At 50.9% G+C, this 18,059-nt stretch overlaps 1 long non-coding RNA gene and 1 pseudogene across 1 annotated transcript in view; both read right to left on the reverse strand.

Annotated features, from left to right (window-relative positions):
• The window catches only part of LOC147649008 (uncharacterized), a 769,650-nt gene that overhangs the window by 157,404 nt on the left and 594,187 nt on the right, over positions 1-18,059 (reverse strand). The window lies entirely within an intron of this gene.
• Positions 13,917-17,306, reverse strand: LOC147649011 (serine/threonine-protein kinase pim-1-like; annotated as a pseudogene).

The following is an 18,059-nucleotide window of genomic DNA, read 5'->3' on the forward strand; positions in this document are numbered from 1 at the left end:
CACAATGAAAAAACAAAGAGAAATTGTGTCCAAACAGACGTGAGTATACTCTGGGAGTTTGATCAAATGCTCTAACTCAGCACTGCCTGGGCTCATCTTCAGCAAAACTAGTTTGTTCAAAGCTGAACACCTTCCAGGAAAGAGAGATTGCTCTATCTTTGGTTCAGGAATGGCATGGTGACCAATCCCAGGTCACTCGGTCCATTTGCACCCAACACCAATGTGATGGATGGCAAGAATGGCATTTATTGCTGGAGGATTTGACACTTTATAACCTAGGTTCACAGTGTCACTCCCATCTGCTTTCATCACAGCTAGGTGCTATTGGCTAATTACAGGGGTCATTACCATAAACTATGGAGGAGGGGGGTGACTCCATCTTTCCGTTACATCCCGATATCTTCCGACCGCCGGGCCCTAGCTGACCACATTTCCCCCCCTCCTTATGCTTAACTAAATTTGCAAGAATATGAGTTGTATTAGTCTTGTAAGTTCTAACGTTATCTGTTTTTAATCATTTTATCTAATTTATCTATATTATGAAAAGTTTTAAAAGTAGACATAATAGACTTGAGTAAAAATATAAGGTGCACTATACTTAAGTAAAAAGGTTAAAGACTTATTAAATAGATACCGCAGTGTTTCATTAACAAACAATAAGGCACACGCGGTGACCAAGTGCATTCTTAGAGCATCTGCTGTCTTTCTACAAACAGGATGTTGACCCTCTCTAGTTGGCTCTTGACAAAAGACACAAGCTTATTTAAAACATGGTCCAAAGTTTAGCACCAGTAAGATCATTACGATTGGCCCGATCAGGGTGGACACCAGGGTGGTCAGCCACGGAGACTGGTTAAACAGCGATTCAAACCACCCTTGTTGAGCCTCTCTATTTCTCTGGGCTAATCTTTCCCTCAGTTCAGCCATAGAATCTCTGACCGCTCCGGTGTGATCAGCATAAAAGCAACACTCTTCTTTCAGGGCGGCACAGAGGCCTCCTTGCTGCATTAGCAGAAGATCTAGCCCACATCTATTTTGTAAGACAACCTCAGAGAGTGAGGACAGTGACTTCTCTAAAAGAAAGATGGATCTTTCAATCCTCTGCAGGTCCTCATCGATCATCATCTGCAGCTGAGAGAACCCTTGCTGTTGGGTGTCTCGTTAGGGACTTTTGGATTAGGTTCTTTTTCCCTTTCAACTGAAGATTGAGGAGAGAGAGGCAGTTTTCTCTTGTTCGGGCTCAGTTGTTTATTCTTCTCAGCATTACAAGGTACAAGGAGCTATGTGCACTATGATAGAAAAGGGTAAAATGGCTAACAAAGATCATCTTCAGGTCTTTTATATGTCCATTTACCCAATTAACAGATGACAACTCAATTATTTTTCTTAGTGACCCAATGACCCAACACCTGTGCGCTGCACTGCGGCATTTTTTACCCAATCACTTACTACTACCCAAAAAACCCTTAAGAGAAGAATATGAAGAAGAAAGGAGAAGGACAAGAGACAACACCCTAAATCCTGCATCTTGTCTCCTGTTCTCTAAACTACTTTTTCACCCAGTGATTTAAGAAACTTTCTAATCTACACACTTATACTTTTCTATCTAGCTTTAACATTTGTTTTCATGTATCACCATGAAAACATGCTCATGAATTTCATGTCATATGAAATTCAGTGTTTCTTTGAATCCTAGAACTAAGTATTAGAAACAAGGGCACACACTCTGTATCCCAGACTCCAACACAAGAGTGAGCTAGTGAGGAAAATGCCTGGCCTGGCTGGGCAGGGAGCTTTTGCAGGAACTCAGGAAAAAAATGAGGGTGCATCACCTTTGGACAGAGGGACAGGCAACTCAGGAAAAGTTTAAGGATGTCATTAGGTCCTGCAGAAAGAGAAGAAGAGAGGTGAAAGCTGAATTAGAGCTTAACGTTGCCGCTTCTGTGAAGGATAATATAACACATCTCACGGGAGCTGATCTGGCTCTGTCACTTGGGCCGGCACAGGAGTGGGTCACACCCCAGGAGCAGGATGAGCCCAGCTGTGACTAGAGTACTCACTCTACGGCTTTTAGCTGTCACTCTGCTCTGAGGAGGCAAGGACAAGAGGGAGGTCTTTTGCATGGGATAATAGAGGATTTATTGCTCTGGGGAATCTTGGGAGCAAAAGACAGAAAATGCCAGCGTGCAACAGCTGAAATAGGGAGGTGGTTCAAAGGGAGGGTCCAAAGCATCAGCTAATCACAGATAAGCTGGGCAGGGTAAAAGGCAGGGTTCACAAAATCATCATCCAATTGGGGCCCAAAGCACCAAGGATCCACTGTGACACTGCAGGGCCCAAAGCACCAAGGATCCATTGTGACTCCATGGAGTGTCATGGAACCGTGGAGACCATTGTGACACTGCAGGGCCTCATGGAACCATTCTGACACCAAGCTGGCTGGGAGTGTGGATGTGCTGGAGGGCAGGAGGGCTCTGCACAGGGAGCTGGACAGGCTGGATGCAGGGCCCAAAGCCAACAAGGTGAGCTTGAACATGACCAAGTGACGGCTTCTGCACTTTGGCCACAACAAGGCCTGCAGTGCTCCAGGCTGGGGACAGAGTGGCTGGACAGCGGCCAGGCAGAAAGGGAGCTGGGCCACTGATGGACAGCAGGCTGGACATGAGGCAGCAGTGTGCCCAGGTGGCCAAGAAGGCCAATGGCCCCTGGTCTGGATCAGGAATGGTGTGGCCAGCAGGAGCAGGGCAGGGATTCTTCCCCTGTGCTGGGCACTGCTGAGGCCACACCTCGAGTGCTGTGTCCAGTCCTGGGCCCCCAATTGAGGAAGGCCATGGAGGGGCTGGAGCGTGTCCAGAGAAGAGCAACAAGGCTGCTGAGGGGTCTGGAGCACAAGTCCTGTCAGGAGTGGCTGAGGGTGGTGGGTTTTAGTTCTAGCTAAAATCACTAGATTACTTCCTTCTTTCTGTGAGATATGGATTAGGAGAAGGGCAAATCATGCTTAAAATTTTAAAAAAAACAACTTTATGATCAGGACTACAAGAATAAGAAACAAGAATAAAATTCCATAAACTTTTCCTCCCCCCACACCCAACTTTTCCTTTCCCAAGTGACACGGCAGAGACAAAACCTGGGATGTTAAAGCAGTGCCAACTATACAATAGTCTTTTCATCAGTCTGTGCAGGGAGAGGAGTTTTCTCTTGTCATGTCATGGAGAATTCTCCACAGGAAACAGTTTTCTTGTGGGTTTTCATTTCTACAAATGGCAGTCACCTGGGCACAAAGTCTGACATCTCCTCCCATTTTCACACCACTCAGAGGTGTGTTCATGGGCCGAGAGCTCAAGGGGTATTATTTTCAGGATGAGTTATTCAAAGGCAAAAGTTCTGTTCATCTCTGAGAACAGAGGTTTTCTTCTTCTCTCTGTGGGGGCAAAGGGTCTTCATCAGTTCTCATCTCCCTCTCTCTCTGTTCAAGCTCTCATGGGATCACAGCTACTCCACCATCTGCTTGGCTTCATCAATGGATACCTTTGCCCAGATCTACAGCTTGAATACTTCAATTTCCCCAATATTCCTTCATGAAATCAAGGAGTTATTTTTCAGAACATTATTAATCATCTCCATGGCCCTAACAAAAGACTACTTAGGGTTATTAAAGCATCTCCTCATTCTCCTTCCACCTGAGGCTTGATTCCTTCCTTACTTACCTTAGTGTTTCACGTTGTCTTTTTCCGTGTCACTTGGTTCTTTTCTTTTCCTGGAGAGAGGATTAAAGTCTGCAGGTCTCCTGTGTGTAGTGCAAGGGTTAAATGTGTCCCAAGCCATGGCAGGCAGTGGTGGTGTGGGATTTCAGGTGTGGCTGGTGCCAGCTCTCAGGAGCTGTCTGTGCGGGCCGGGGGGCAGGGGGGTGTTGGCGAGTGTCATCAGCCGTGGCCTTGCCCAGCCTGGGGGCCGGGGGCTCCCCTGGGAAGGGCTTTGGCCACCCCGCTGGAACGGGACCCGGAGGGCTTCCCGGGAAAGCCAGCAGCGCAGCAGAGCCTGGCCTGGCCTGGGGGGGATCCCGCAGTCTCCATCTCCCCCCGGGAGCAGCTGGGCTCCGGCCCAGGCCCCCCCAGGCCGCACAGGCCACGGGGGAGCGGGGCCAGCCACACCACAGCTCTGCTGCCTTTCAAGGCTGCAAAGAAAGAGACCAGTTCCTGGCCTTGGGTGTTTAAAAGGTGGCATTCACAAAGGTGAAGTTCCTTTTCAGTGGTGCAGAATGCTGTCAGTTGTCAGAACTGGCCAGCTATTGGCTTGATCTCAAGCACAGAAGGAACTCCCCACAGCCTCTCTCAGAGGAGTCACTGCTGTGGGTGTTTCCCACTTCTTTCCCTAAATGCTAAACTACCACACCCTTTGATCATAAAATAATTCTCAGAACTCACAGCTATATAAGGCCTTCTTTAAAACAAGTTGTTCTAGTATCAACCAAAAATTCTACTTTTCTTTTCCCCCCAGTTTCATTATATAACCAGCAGGTCTGTTGGGGTGGACTCCCTGAGTCCCCTTCAGTCTTCTTGTGGATGTGTGACTGCAACCACCCCTCCTTTCCCTTCTTTCTTTTGGCCATCTCGCTTCCACTTTGGACACTCATTTTTCCAGTGACCAAATTCTCCACAGTACACACATTGGTCTCTACCCAGTCGAGACGGGCCTCGTTTGGGTGGTCCTTGTCCATCCCTTCCTTTCCCTTTTCCTTCCTCCTGTACCACTGCTACTAGCTTCTCCATTTCTTGCTTATGTCCCTCTTCTCTATTGCTGAAAACTCTCCATGCCTCTTCCAATAAGGCTTCTAAGTTTCACCCATCTGCCCCCCAAAGCTTTTGGAGTTTACACCTCATGTCCCCCGTGGATTGTTCCAGAAATAGATGAACTAGCTGCTGTATTCCTACTTCAGAGCCCGGCTCCAGTGGTGTGTGTCTGCGCATCGCGTCCTTCCAAGGATCTGGAAAGCCAAGGTGATCTGTCTCTTGTTGTCTGTCTGTGCTGTAGTCAAAACTCCCAATGCAGGGGGAGCAAGTACAGTCTCTGATAACAGACTCGGTGCTTCTTTTCCACTCACTTTTACTCTTAGATGAAATTTTAAGACTACAAAACCTGTGTCTGGGCTAGGTGGATGAATGGGGATACAATTTAACATCATAATCAACCCAGGACATTCCACCTCTTATCCCCATAGCGTCAACTTACTGCCAAAACTAACATTCTAACTCTGCACACATATACATACATAAAAACTTCTTCTCCGCTCCACCCAAAAAATGCAAGCAATATATCTATCATACTCTTGTCACGCCTCACACCAAGCTACTGAATCCAGACCCCCACGCTGGAGAGCTGCAGGATTCCCCACTCTCTCATTTCACTCACTCAAAACACCATCTTTCACTTGCTCATGCCTTCAACACTTACACATTTCCTTCTATTTCATGTCTGCGTGGTTTAATGTACAGACAATGGCAGTAACCTTTTATCCAAGGATCAGGTCTCCCTGAGGTACACATCGTGTTGTTCCATCTCTCTGCATTATCCACCATGTACAACCTGGTCCTTGAGCAAAGACAACCCCACAAATGGGTTTGTCTGTACTTGAGGTAGAATTGACCCAAACTGTCTTCCCTAGCAGACCTCTGACATGTACCACTGGGACTTTGTCTCCATCTACTGCATGCAAAGACTCAGACTGGGCAGGACCTGCTCGGCTGGTGGAACCTCTGGTGTTGACTAACCAGGTGGCCTTTGCTAGATGTTGCTCCCAGTTTTTCAAAGATCCTCCACCCAGTGCCTTTAAGGTAGTCTTTAACAGTCCATTGTACCTCTCCACTTTCCCAGCAGCAGGTGCATGGTAGGGGATATGGTACACCCACTCAATGCCATGTTCCCTAGCCCAGCTGTTTATAAGGCTGGTCTTGAAATGAGTCCCATTGTCTGACTCAATCCTCTCAGGGGTGCCATGCCTCCAAAGGACCTGCTTTTCAAGTCCCAGGATGGTGTCACGGGCAGTGGCATGAGGCACAGGGTAGGTTTCCAACCATCCCGTGGTGGCTTCTACCATTGTGAGCACGTAGCGCTTGCCTTGGCGGGTTTGGGGCAGTGTGATGTAGTCAATCTGCCAGGCCTCCCCATACTTGTATCTGGACCAACGCCCACTGTACCAGCGGGGCTTCAACTGCTTGGCCTGTTTGATCGTGGCACACGTCTCACAGTCATGGATAACCTGAGAAATGCTGTCCATGGTTAAATCCACCCCTCGGTCTCGTGCCCACTTATAGGTGGCATCTCTACCCTCATGACCTCAGGCATCATGAGCCCATTGGGCTAGGAACAACTCTCCCTTATGTTCCCAATCCAAATCTATTTTTGACACTTGTATCTTTGCAGCCTGATCTACCTCTGTCATGGAGTTACTTTACCTTTAAGGGAGTTGGAGTTGCTGGGAAGTGCTTGGAGTCTTTTCTCCTGACCAATTATCGGTCATTGCTGAGAATTGACAGCAGTTTAGGCCATTGAAAAGTAGGATCAACTTGTGAACCCTACCTTAAAGTGTAAAAGCAGAGCTCTCTGGGGGCTCTTTGTTTTCTGGCTGTGGAGGGTGGCAGAGCTCCAGGCCTCCCGTTCCCTGCCCAGGCCATGCGGCCGGGCGGGGATGGGGCCGGGCCTGCCCCGTCTCCCGGCCGGGAGATGGGGGGGCCTGGGGAAGGTTTTCCCCCGGCCTGGCCGAGCCGATCTCTGGCTCGGCTGCAGGTTTTGCTGTAACTACATTCACTAGAAACTGCCCAGTGAAGAAAGAAGGAAGCCCTGGACTTGCAGCAGGTTGGAACAGCGACCACACGCTCCAGAGCAGCCATGAGGAACCTTCCATCGCAGACAGCTCCAGCTCCTGTTCGGCAGAGATCTCCGAACCATCTACAAAAGCCTGGGCAAGATTTTAACTCTTTCATTACCCAGATGAGACTTGCGGATTAATCTTTTTATCCAGAGAGAGAGAGAAAGAAAGATCAACATGAAAAGAGACTTTATAAACTACCAGTGACAAGAAGGAAAAGAAGCTTCAGGAAAGGTAGAGAATTAAGAAGATGCTTTAATTAAGCTGAAATATCTCCCTGTTAAAACTATGGAGATGGACAATGAAGTCCTGAAAAGAACTCCTTTAATTCATGATATAGGATCTAGAGAGGAATAGTGTTCAAAGTGTAAATTTGAGTAAAGAGTAATTATAGTATAGTGAAGTACTGGGAGATTAAAAGCCTTGAGAGGCCATGAGAAAACTGTTTTCTGGTGAAGCTCACAGAAACAGATGAAGAAGACTTTTTTTTGCCTTTGAATAACTTATCCTTAAAAATGTTATCTCTAGACACATGGCCCATACTTACTTCAGAGTGATGTGAGAATGGGAGGAGTGAACTCTAATAATAGCATCTCTGGACAGCTAACATTAGGGCAATAGAAAACTATAACAAAAATAGTTTTCTTGTGAACAACTCCATAAATTAACAGGAAGAAACTTCTGTTTCTCTATAAAGATTGGTAAAAAGACTAGCAAGAATTGGGACTGTTTTAACCATCAGAGTTCCAGAGTTTTTGTCTCTGTTGTCATGTAAACAAGGGAATAGTGAGTAGATAGGGGATGGAAGGGTTTTTCTGGAAGTTTATTCTGGTGTTCTTATTATTGTGGTTTGTCAATAAACTTCCTTTTTTTTTCCCTTTTAAGTTGTATGCCTGTTTTGCTCTTATTCTAATCCATATCTCACAGCAAGAAGTAAGTAATTTTCTTAGTTAGTGGTTTAAAAAAACGACATCTCCCCTCTCCAGTCTCTCTCTCCTGCCCTGACCACGTGTACGCCGAGGCTGGCAGCAGAAACGGGTCTCTTCCTACCTCTACCCAAATAATAAATTCCTTATACCTGAACAGCTTGACCCAGGAGAAGTCTCTCACTGCGAGAGTTTTGTACATCTATAGCAGTTCATGCTTTTCCTTAGACACCAGGGGAAGTGGGATGAGCTTTGGGGTTGTGATATGTTTTTCTCCCTCTGGAATAACCCTGAATGGCAGAGGGACTGTGGGATCAAAGCCCCCTCTGATCCTTTGGTGTTGGCCCTTGAGAAAGAAAATCAGGCCAACAAAGGGAAGCTCAAACGGTGCTGTTGGAGCTGCAGCCTCGGCCAGAGGTGCATCAGGCTGAGTAAGGCCTATCCAGCAGCAGCCCAGCAAGAACAGAACTGAACTCATTTAATCAGCCCTCCCTTTAGGAGGCAGCAGGAGGAAGAGGTGCACTTGGAAGCTCCATTTGCCCCTCTGCCCCCTCCACACCTGGAAGCTCCATTTCCCCTCCACCTCCTCCCGACAGCTTTAAGGGGGCATCAGCCCCAACACCCCCAGGTAGCCCGATTGCATCCCGGAGCAGAAAGCAGGGACTACAGGCACCCTTGTGGGAAGCAATAGGACCAGAAGGGACAATGGTAGTTAAGGAACCCTTTTCTCCTCTCGACACAGAGGCCTGAGAAAAGGTCACAAAGAATTATCAAAGTGACCCAGTAAACACTACCAAATGTTTACCATATATTGTCAAACAACATAACCCAGATTGAAGTGACACACAATTGTTATTGGATGCATTAACCAAAACTGAGAAACAATTGGTTCTAAAACCAGCAGGGGACCTGGCAAAGGACCATTATAAAACATTACAAATGGATGGAAAAGAATACTTTCCTCTCCAGGACCCACAATGGGATCCAAATCAGTCGAGTGCAAGGAGAAAGTCAGAAAGCTGCCAGGAGTGGAGAGTGAAGGGAGTGGAGAGGGCTGGACCTAAAACCATGAACTGGGCAGCCTTATTTGCAATCAAACAAGGTCCCTGGGAATCGCCCTGGGAATTCCCAGATCCTTGGAAGGACGCGATGCACAGACACACACCACTGGAGCCGGGCTCTGAAGTAGGAATACAGCAGCTAGTTCATCTATTTCTGGAACAATCCACAGGGGACATGAGGTGTAAACTCCAAAAGCTTTGGGGGCAGATGGGTGAAACTTAGAAGCCTTATTGGAAGAGGCATGGAGAGTTTTCAGCAATTGAGGAGAGGGATATAAGCAAGAAATGGAGAAGCTAGTAGCAGTGGTACAGGAGGAAGGAAAAGGGAAAGGAAAGCACAGACAAGGACCAACCAAACGAGGCCCATCTCGACTGGGTAGAGACCAATGTGTGTACTGTGGGGAATTTGGTCACTGGAAAAATGAGTGTCCAAAGTGGAAGTGAGATGGCCAAAAGAAAGAAGGGAAAGGAGGGGTGGTTGCAGTCACACATCCACAAGAAGACTGAAGGGGACCCAGGGAGTCCACCCCAGCAGACCCTCTGGTTATAAAAATGAAACTGGGGGAACAAGACAAAGAAATAGAATTTTTGGTTGATACTGGAGTAACTTACTTGGTTTTAAATAAGGCCTTGATGCCTATGAATGATGAGAATTATGTTACAATCAAAGGGTGTGGTAGTTTAGCATTTAGGGAAAGAAGTGGGAAACACCCACAGCAGTGATTCCTCTGAGAGAGGCTGTGGGGAGTTCCTTCTGTGCTTGAGATCAAGCCAAGAGCTGGCCAGTTCTGACAACTGACAGCATTCTGCACCACTGAAAAGGAACTTCACCTTTGTGAATGCCACCTTTTAAACACCCAAGCCCAGGAACTGGTCTCTTTCTTTGCAGCCTTGAAAGGCAGCAGAGCTGTGGTGTGGCTGGCCCCGCTCCCCCGTGGCCTGTGCGGCCTGGGGGGAGCTGGGCCGGAGCCCAGCTGCTCCCGGGGGGAGATGGAGACTGCGGGATCCCCCCCAGGCCAGGCCAGGCTCTGCTGCGCTGCTGGCTTTCCCGGGAAGCCCTCCGGGTCCCGTTCCAGCGGGGTGGCCAAAGCCCTTCCCAGGGGAGCCCCCGGCCCCCAGGCTGGGCCAGGCCACGGCTGATGACACTCGCCAACACCCCCCCTGCCCCCCGGCCCGCACAGACAGCTCCTGAGAGCTGGCACCAGCCACACCTGAAATCCCACACCACCACTGCCTGCCATGGCTTGGGCCACATTTAACCCTTGCACTACACACAGGAGACCTGCAGACTTTAATCCTCTCTCCAGGAAAAGAAAAGAACCAAGTGACACGGAAAAAGACAGCGTGAAACATCAAGGTCAGTAAAAGAAGGAATCAAGCCTAAGGTGGAAAGTGAATGAGGAGATGCTCTAATAAGCTGAAATATTCTTTTGTTAGGGCCATGGAGATGAATAATAATGTTCTGAAAAATAACTCCTTTAATTCATGAAAGAGTATTGGGGGATTGAAGTATTCAAGCTGTATATCTGGGCAAAGGTATCCATTGATGAAGCCAATCTGATGGTGGAGTAGCTGTGATCCCATGAGAGCTTGAACAGAGAGAGAGGGAGATGAGAGCTGATGAAGACCCTTTGGCCCCAGGGAGAGAAGAAGAAAACCTCTATTCTCAGAGATGAAGAGAACCTTTGTCTCTGAATAACTCATCCTTAAAATAATACCCCTTTAGCTCATGGCCCATGAACACATCTCTGAGTGGTGTGAAAATGGGAGGAGAGGGCAGAGTTTGTGCCTGGGTGACTGCCATTTGTAGAAATGAAAAGCCACAAGAAAACTGTTTCTTGTGGAGAACTCTCCATGGCATGACAAGAGAAAACTCCTCTCCCTGCACAGACTGATGAAAAGACTATTGTATAGTTGGCACTGCTTTAACATCCCAGGTTTTGTCTCTGCCATGTCACTTGGTAAAGGAAAAGTTGGGTGGGGGGGGAGGAAAGGTTTCTGGACGTTTTTAGCTTGTTTCTTATTCTTGTAGTCCTGTTTTTAAAGGTTCTTTATTCTTTTTAAGTTTTAAGCCTGTTTTACCCTAATCCATATCTCACAGCAAGAAAGAAGGAAGTTCTCTGGTGATTTTAGCTAGAGCTAAAACCCACCACACTCAGCCACTCCTGACAGGACTTGTGCTCCAGACCCCTCAGCAGCCTTGTTGCCCTTCTCTGGACACGCTCCAGCCCCTCCATGGCCTTCCTCAATTGGGGGCCCAGGACTGGACACAGCACTCGAGGTGTGGCCTCAGCAGTGCCCAGCACAGGGGAAGAATCCCTGCCCTGCTCCTGCTGGCCACACCATTCCTGATCCAGGCCAGGGGCCATTGGCCTTCTTGGCCACCTGGGCACACTGCTGCCTCATGTCCAGCCTGCTGTCCATCAGTGCCCCAGCTCCCTTTCTGCCTGGCTGCTGTCCAGCCACTCTGTCCCCAGCCTGGAGCAGTGCAGGCCTTGTTGTGGCCAAAGTGCAGGAGCCGGCACTTGGTCTTGTTCAACCTCACCTTGTTGGCTTTGGGCCCTGCATCCAGCCTGTCCAGCTCCCTGTGCAGAGCCCTCCTGCCCTCCAGCACATCCACACTCCCAGCCAGCTTGGTGTCAGAATGGTTCCATGAGGCCCTGCAGTGTCACAATGGTCTCCACGGTTCCATGACACTCCGTGGAGCCACAGTGGATCCTTGGTTCTTTGGGCCCTGCAGTGTCACAGTGGATCCTTGGTGCTTTGGGCCCCAATTGGATGATGATTTTGTGAACCCTGCCTTTTACCCTGCCCAGGATATCTCTGATTAGCTGATGCTTTGGACCCTCCCTTTGAACCACCTCCCTATTTCAGCTGCTGCACGCTCACATTTTCTGTCTTTTGCCTGCAAGATTCCCCAGAGCAATAAATCCTCTATTATGCCATGCAATAGACTTCTCTCTCATCCTTGTCCCCTCAGAGCACAGACTGACAGCCAAAAGCCATAGAGTGAGTACTCTGGTCACACTCGGGGTCATCCTGCTCCTGGGGTGTGACCCACTCCTGTGCAGGCCCAAGTGACAGAGCCAGATCAGCTTCAGCCTAATGCGATATATTATCCTTCACAGAAGCAGCAAAGTTAAGCTCTAATTGAGCTTTAACTTCTTTACTTTTCATTCTGCAGGACTTAACGACATCCTTAATCATTTCCTGAGTTGCCTGTCCCTCTGTCCAAAGGTGATGCACCCTCATCTTTTTCCTGAGTTCCTGCAAAAGCTCTCTGCCCAGCCAGGCCAGGCATTTTCCTCACTAGCTTACTCTGGTGTTGGAGTCTGAGATACAGAGTGTGTGCCCTTGTTTCTAATACTTAGTTCTAGGATTCAAAGAAACACTTAATTTCATATGACATGAAATTCATGAGCATATTTTCATGGTGATACATGAAAACAAATGTAAATTTAGATAGGAAAAGTGTAAGTGTGTAGATTAGAAAGTTTCTTAAATCACTGGGTGAAAAAGCAGTTTAGAGAAAAGGAGACAAGATGGAGGATTTAGGGTGTTGTCTCTTGTCCTTCTTCTTTCTTCTTCATGTTCTTCTCCGAGGGGTTTTTGGGTAGTAGTAAGTGATTGGGTCAAAAATGCCGCAGTGCAGCGCACAGGTGTTGGGTCATTGGGTCACTAAGAAAAATAATTGAGTTGGCATCTGTTAATTGGGTAAATGGACATATAAAAGACCTTGAAGAGGATCTTTGTTAGCCATTTTACCGTTTTCTGTCATAGTGCACATAGCTCCTTGTACCTTGTAATGCTGCTAAGAAAAGAATAAACAACTTGGACCAAACAAGAGAAAACTGCCTCCCTCTCATCAATCTTCAGTTCAATGGGAAAAAGAACCTAATCCAAAAGTCCCTAATGAGACAGATAAGAAGCAGCTATCAGTGAGAGACAACAGAAACAATGGGATGGATTCCACTAAAAGATCAAAGAGGCACTGAAAGAACACTATGAATTCCATGAAAGTAAAGAATTAAGAAGGGATTATGCATTGAGGGGGGGGAAGGTAACCCAGGTATCAGGTGTTCTGGTACTGTCAAGTACCTCAGCCTATGGGGAAAGAGAGAAGGGACAAGCGGCCGGGAATTAGGATAAAAAGGAGGCTGCGCCCTCCAAAAATTTGAGAGACCCCAGGGGAATGCCCCATGGCCTCTCCCTTTATTCGAATAAAATAAAAAGGACTCCTATGTTTCCTTCTTGGATATAAACCTCTGGTGTTTGTGGATTAGTTTTCCTGACACCTGTTTTGGTAGGTGAGTACAGTAGACAGAAGGTGGCACAGGTTTAGTAGATGGCACCTGCCCCCAGGGCCAGGGCAGGCAACTGGGTTCTTTCCTGTGACTAGAATAGTTACTGCACTTTCCACCTCCATGAGTTGTTTTTAAGGCAGAGGAAGATATTTTGGGGAAGTGCACGGAACCCAGCAGCATGGGAGTGACTCCAGCATCTCAACATTTCCCTTGAGCTCCATGTGCATGACTTAGGTAGCTGTGAAGCCAGCTGGTCAAAGGCCCAGCCCTGCCTCCCATTTGAGGGGAAGAAAGAGGAAGAGTTCATCAGGGCTCAATCAGAAAGGAAGTTTTGATGCTTCCAGAAGCACAGCTTTGGTAGCAGAGGAACATCTCGGCTCCTGCCACCCGCTGGGCCTTGGAATGCACACACAGCCCTAGTTTCATTTCAGAAGACACCAAGAAGCTGGACAGTTTGAAAGGGCAGCTGTTGTTTCACTGTTGCACTTCTTGGCTTGTTAAACACCCTCCTAGCTGTACTACAGCCTGTGCTTGAAGACGCAAAAGTACCATCCTGGAGGAAAGGCATCCAAAGCTTGACAAAGGCTGAAGGGAGTGCCTTTGATCACCCCTTTTCCCAAGAGGTCTCTTTAGCTGAAGTTGCTAACAAGAACCAGACTTGACAGCCTAGAATATGCTTATGGTTTATGGTTTTATTTTTTGGGTCCTCAGTCCTGCATGGGATTCAGGAAGTAGGTGCTGCAGAGGCTCCAGCAAGGCATCAGACACGCCGGCCCCGCACCCAAGGGTGGCGCAAGATCTCCTCCAGCTCTGGCCTGTCCGCGGGCTGCTTGGACAAACAGCAGCGGATCAGATGTTGGCACTCTGGGGAGAGAAGCCAGAGAGTGCTGGTCATTTTCAGTCGGCTCCTGCTCAGCTGCTGACGGCGCCCACAGGGCCCGGGCCGCGCTGCGTGTGCTCAGAGCTGCGCCAGCCTCCCAAGGGACTCTGCCCTGTGTGGGAGAGTGGCACGCTGGGACACATGCACCTCCTTCAGTTGCACGGGCCACCTCCTGCAGCCAGCTCTTGAGGGCAGATCCATGTCCTGTGGAGCTGGGTGAGGGCCATGCTGGGCTGCATGCTGCCATCTGCAAGAGTCTGCCTACTTGAGGCCAGATACCGACCTGGAGAGATCTGCTGCCTGAAGAAGGGCTGCCCCAACCTGATGTCACAGTCCTCCTGGAAGGGGAGGTTACCACACACCATGACATAAAGCAGCATGCCCAGGGACCAGATGGTCGCTGAATGGCCATGGTAGACGCCAAGGCAGATCCACTCGGGTGGGCTGTACGCGTGTGTTCCTAGGGGAGATGGCTGGCGCTGTCCAGATGCAGGCTGCTGGCTTTCAGCGCCTGGTGCCCGCCTCCTGGCAGAGGCAGGAGCTGCAGCGGTGGACACAACTTCTCCCCGAGGCCAGCCCACATCCCCCAGGCAACTGGCCAAAGCCAAGAAACCATTCTGCAAGGCAAAGAAGGCCAGCAGAGCAGCCCAAGCCCTTGTGGGCCTGCTAAGCTGAGGGGCCAGGAGCTGGCTTTTGCAGCCGCCCCTGTGGGCAGGGCCAGCAGCCAGCTCCTGGGGCACAGCATCTGCTGCCAAAGGGCAGCCAGCAGCCAGCTGAAGGATGCAGCCTGCAGCCCAGGAGGGAATGGGGCCGTGCAGTGCCTGGCACTGGGAGCAGGGCCCGGGTTGTGGGCTCACAGGCAAATTGCGTGAAGACTTGCTCCTGGAGAAAGGTGCCGCAACCAAAGTCAATGAGCTTCAGCTCGCCGCTCTCCAGGTCCACCAGGAGGTTCTCCGGCTTGATGTCTCGGTGCAGGACGCCGCAGGCAGTGCAGTGCTGCATGGCCCCCAGCACCTGGCAGAAAAGCCAGCGTGCCATCTCCTCACACAGGAAGCCCTGCTCCAGCAGGAAGTGTAGGAGATCCTGAGATGGCTGCGGACGTTCCATCACCAGCAGGCAGCTGTCAGGCAGCTCAAACCAGTCGAGGAGCTGGATGATGTTGTGGCAGCCAGAGCCCACCTTCTCCATGAGCACGATCTCCAGGGAACACGGGTGCCGTCGGGCTGTGAGGAAGAGACAATGCCTTCAGCAAGCCGGATTCTGCCAAGCTGTGGCTGTGCTGCCTCCTGCCTGGGATGCCCCAGTGCCCTCTTGGGCAGACTCCCTGCTGCTTGGCATTCCTCCTGCCCAGGGGTTGCTTGGAGGTGCCCCCTGCCCGGCCCTACTGTCCATGTTTGGCATCTCTGGGCCCACAATGCCCCAATGGCTTGCACGCTGAGCCCATGCCCGCTCCCCCAGCCATCTACCGCCTCCCACTCCCGGGAGCCCGGGCTTATCCCTGCCAGCCGTGCCCCGCTCTGTCCTGCTGGCCTCGCTCACACACCAGCTCGTCCCACTGCAGGACGCTGTCCCGAGCCACGCGTTTAATAGCCACCTGCAAGCCATTGAGAGAGAGAGAGAGGCTTAGCTCAAGTCCTGCCCCTCCCCATCCCTCACCCTCCTCGCACGCCCGGCCATCACGGCCACTCACAGGGCTCCCATCCGAGAGGCGGATGCCTGAGAGAACGGTGCCGAAGCCACCACTCCCCAGCTGCAGACCCAGCTGGTACAGCTCCTGCAGCTTCTTCTTTTGCCCTGCCACCAAGAGCGAGCCATCAGCCTTGTGCCCAGGAACCTCCCCAAATGCCCGCATTGAGTGCAGCGGGCTGGGCCAGTGAGGCTCATGTTGCTCTGACCTGCTTCCTGCTGCCTGCCGAGCAGTGGCCACCGCCTTGCAGCCGTCGGGCTGTTGAGCAGCAGAGCTGGGACAGCAGAGCACGCAGAGGCTGCAGGAGCCGGAGTGCAGTGTGGCTGGATGGCACCATCACTGTCCCCGGCGTTGTGGGCTGGACTCTGCTGTTGAGAACGGCCAGGGCTACAGCCCAAGGCTTTGCACAGGGGGAGCACAGGAGCAGCTGCAAACCAGACGGGTTTTTGAAGCCGTGCCATCAGAACTGGCACTGCAAACAGCCAGGGACTGGGCTGCTCTCAGGGGCCATGGCCTGGCCTGGGGTGTCCCTCAAGAGCACTGGGCCAGCCTCAGACAGCTCCTCAGGAGATCTCACCTGCTCTTAGAAAGGCCTTGGTGGTAGTCAAGGGCCGTCTTGGGGCAGCTTCCTGGAGATGGAGGCACCTCCTTGGTGTCTTGAGGGTCGTCTCCACCACCAGGCTTAGGCTGTTGCCAGCTGGCACAACTTGCACAGCGTTCTGGCAGCTGTGGGATGACAACTGCTGCTTCCAGGATGCTTGCTGCTCCACCAGCTGCTCCTGAGAAGGCTCCCCTGGATTGGGCTGGGCTCCCACTTGGACTTCCGGGCTTTCCCTGGCCACATCAATGGTCAGGGTTGTAGCCTTCTTGTTGAAGTCTGTGAGTCCAAGGGAGCTGGAAGAACTGTCCGTGGGCTCTGCACCTTGTTCAGGCTGACAGGTCTCCCTGAGCCTCTGCGAGGGATGGAGGCTGTCAGAGATAGCAGAGGCTCCTGGCAGAATGGAGGGTCTCTGACAGCCTGACATTCCTGCCTGGATGGTGGGTCTCTGCTGGTGTGCCATCCTTGCAGGCCTTGAGGCTTTCCCAGGGCTGGAGAATTTTCCTGGGAGCAGCCTCTTGGAGGGATGCAGGCTTCTGGAGGAACCAGACGAGCCACAGCAGGCCAGGTGGCCTCGGTTCACCAGCTCCTCCAGTTCTCTCCAGAGTGCCTGCCCCATCCCAGGATAGAGTGGCACACAGGTCCCATTGCGATCCCAGAGCAGCAGCATCAGTTCCTGCAGCTCCTGGGCCACTGCCATGCAGGAGCCCCAGCTGCAGGAGCTGTCCAGAGGGATCGCGGGAGCACGTGGCCACTTGCCAGGGGCCGCCAGGGGCCTGGAGTATCTCGGAGCCACAGAGGCTCCTCGCTTCCTCCGTGAGCCTCTAGGCCAGACCCAGCAGCGCTTGCTCTGCTTTGGCTTCCATGTCTGCTGCCTCCGTGGTTGCCCGTGGCCAACAGCCCAGCAGACAGCCACAGCGGCCAGCAGCAGGACAAGCACAGTCATCAGGACAACACCGTCATTCATGACTCCGGCACGTCCCATCGCGACTGCACTGGCAGCTGTGGCTGCTGGCCCCTGTTGTAGAGCGACAAGGCAATGATGCCACAGTGCTGTGGCCAGGACAACTGTGGCACATCACAGCCACAGGAGGTGATGTTTCCAAAGTGACCAGCAATGATGGAGCCCAGCACACTCAATGACATTTTTCCTGGGGACCTTGTGTACCAGTTCCCTGAGCAGCCTGAAGTCTGCTCTCCTCATGCCGCGAGCTGAGGCTTTGCTGGCCCTTTTTCTCTTGTCCTGTTTGAACCTCAATTTATTTGTGGTTGCTGTGGCCAAGATGGCCACCAATCCCCACTTGGCTCAGGGCATGTGGGGCTCAGAAGGAGGCCTGGCTCTAGGGGGGCTGAGCTGGAGAATCCTGGGCTGTGGGGGGCTCCCCCCTTCCTGGGAGGAGGCTTCCTTGGGATGAAGAAGGGTCTGGCATGAGCCACGAGGCCCCTGGCAAGGGATGGCAGTGGGGGATGTGTCTGTAGCAGATGCTGTCTGGAAGGAGCTTTGGGAAGAAGTGGCAGTGTGTAACGTGATGGTCGTGGATGGGGAGACAAAGAATGCACAACTCACGCTCCAGGTGCTCATGAGACAAACAGCCTCATTTTTTATTTACAACTCACTTAAATACTCAGTTCAAATTTCCCAGGCTAGACAGCCATTGGCTGATGCTTCTTTCCCTGCCCAGCCTCCTGGCCAGTGGTGTGCAGTGGTTCACACATAAATGAGGCTAGCCAGACTAGA

This window comes from Cyanistes caeruleus, chromosome 28 (genome assembly GCF_971803275.1).
Source record: "Cyanistes caeruleus chromosome 28, bCyaCae1.hap1.1, whole genome shotgun sequence".
In the NCBI taxonomy this organism is placed as follows: domain Eukaryota; kingdom Metazoa; phylum Chordata; class Aves; order Passeriformes; family Paridae; genus Cyanistes; species Cyanistes caeruleus.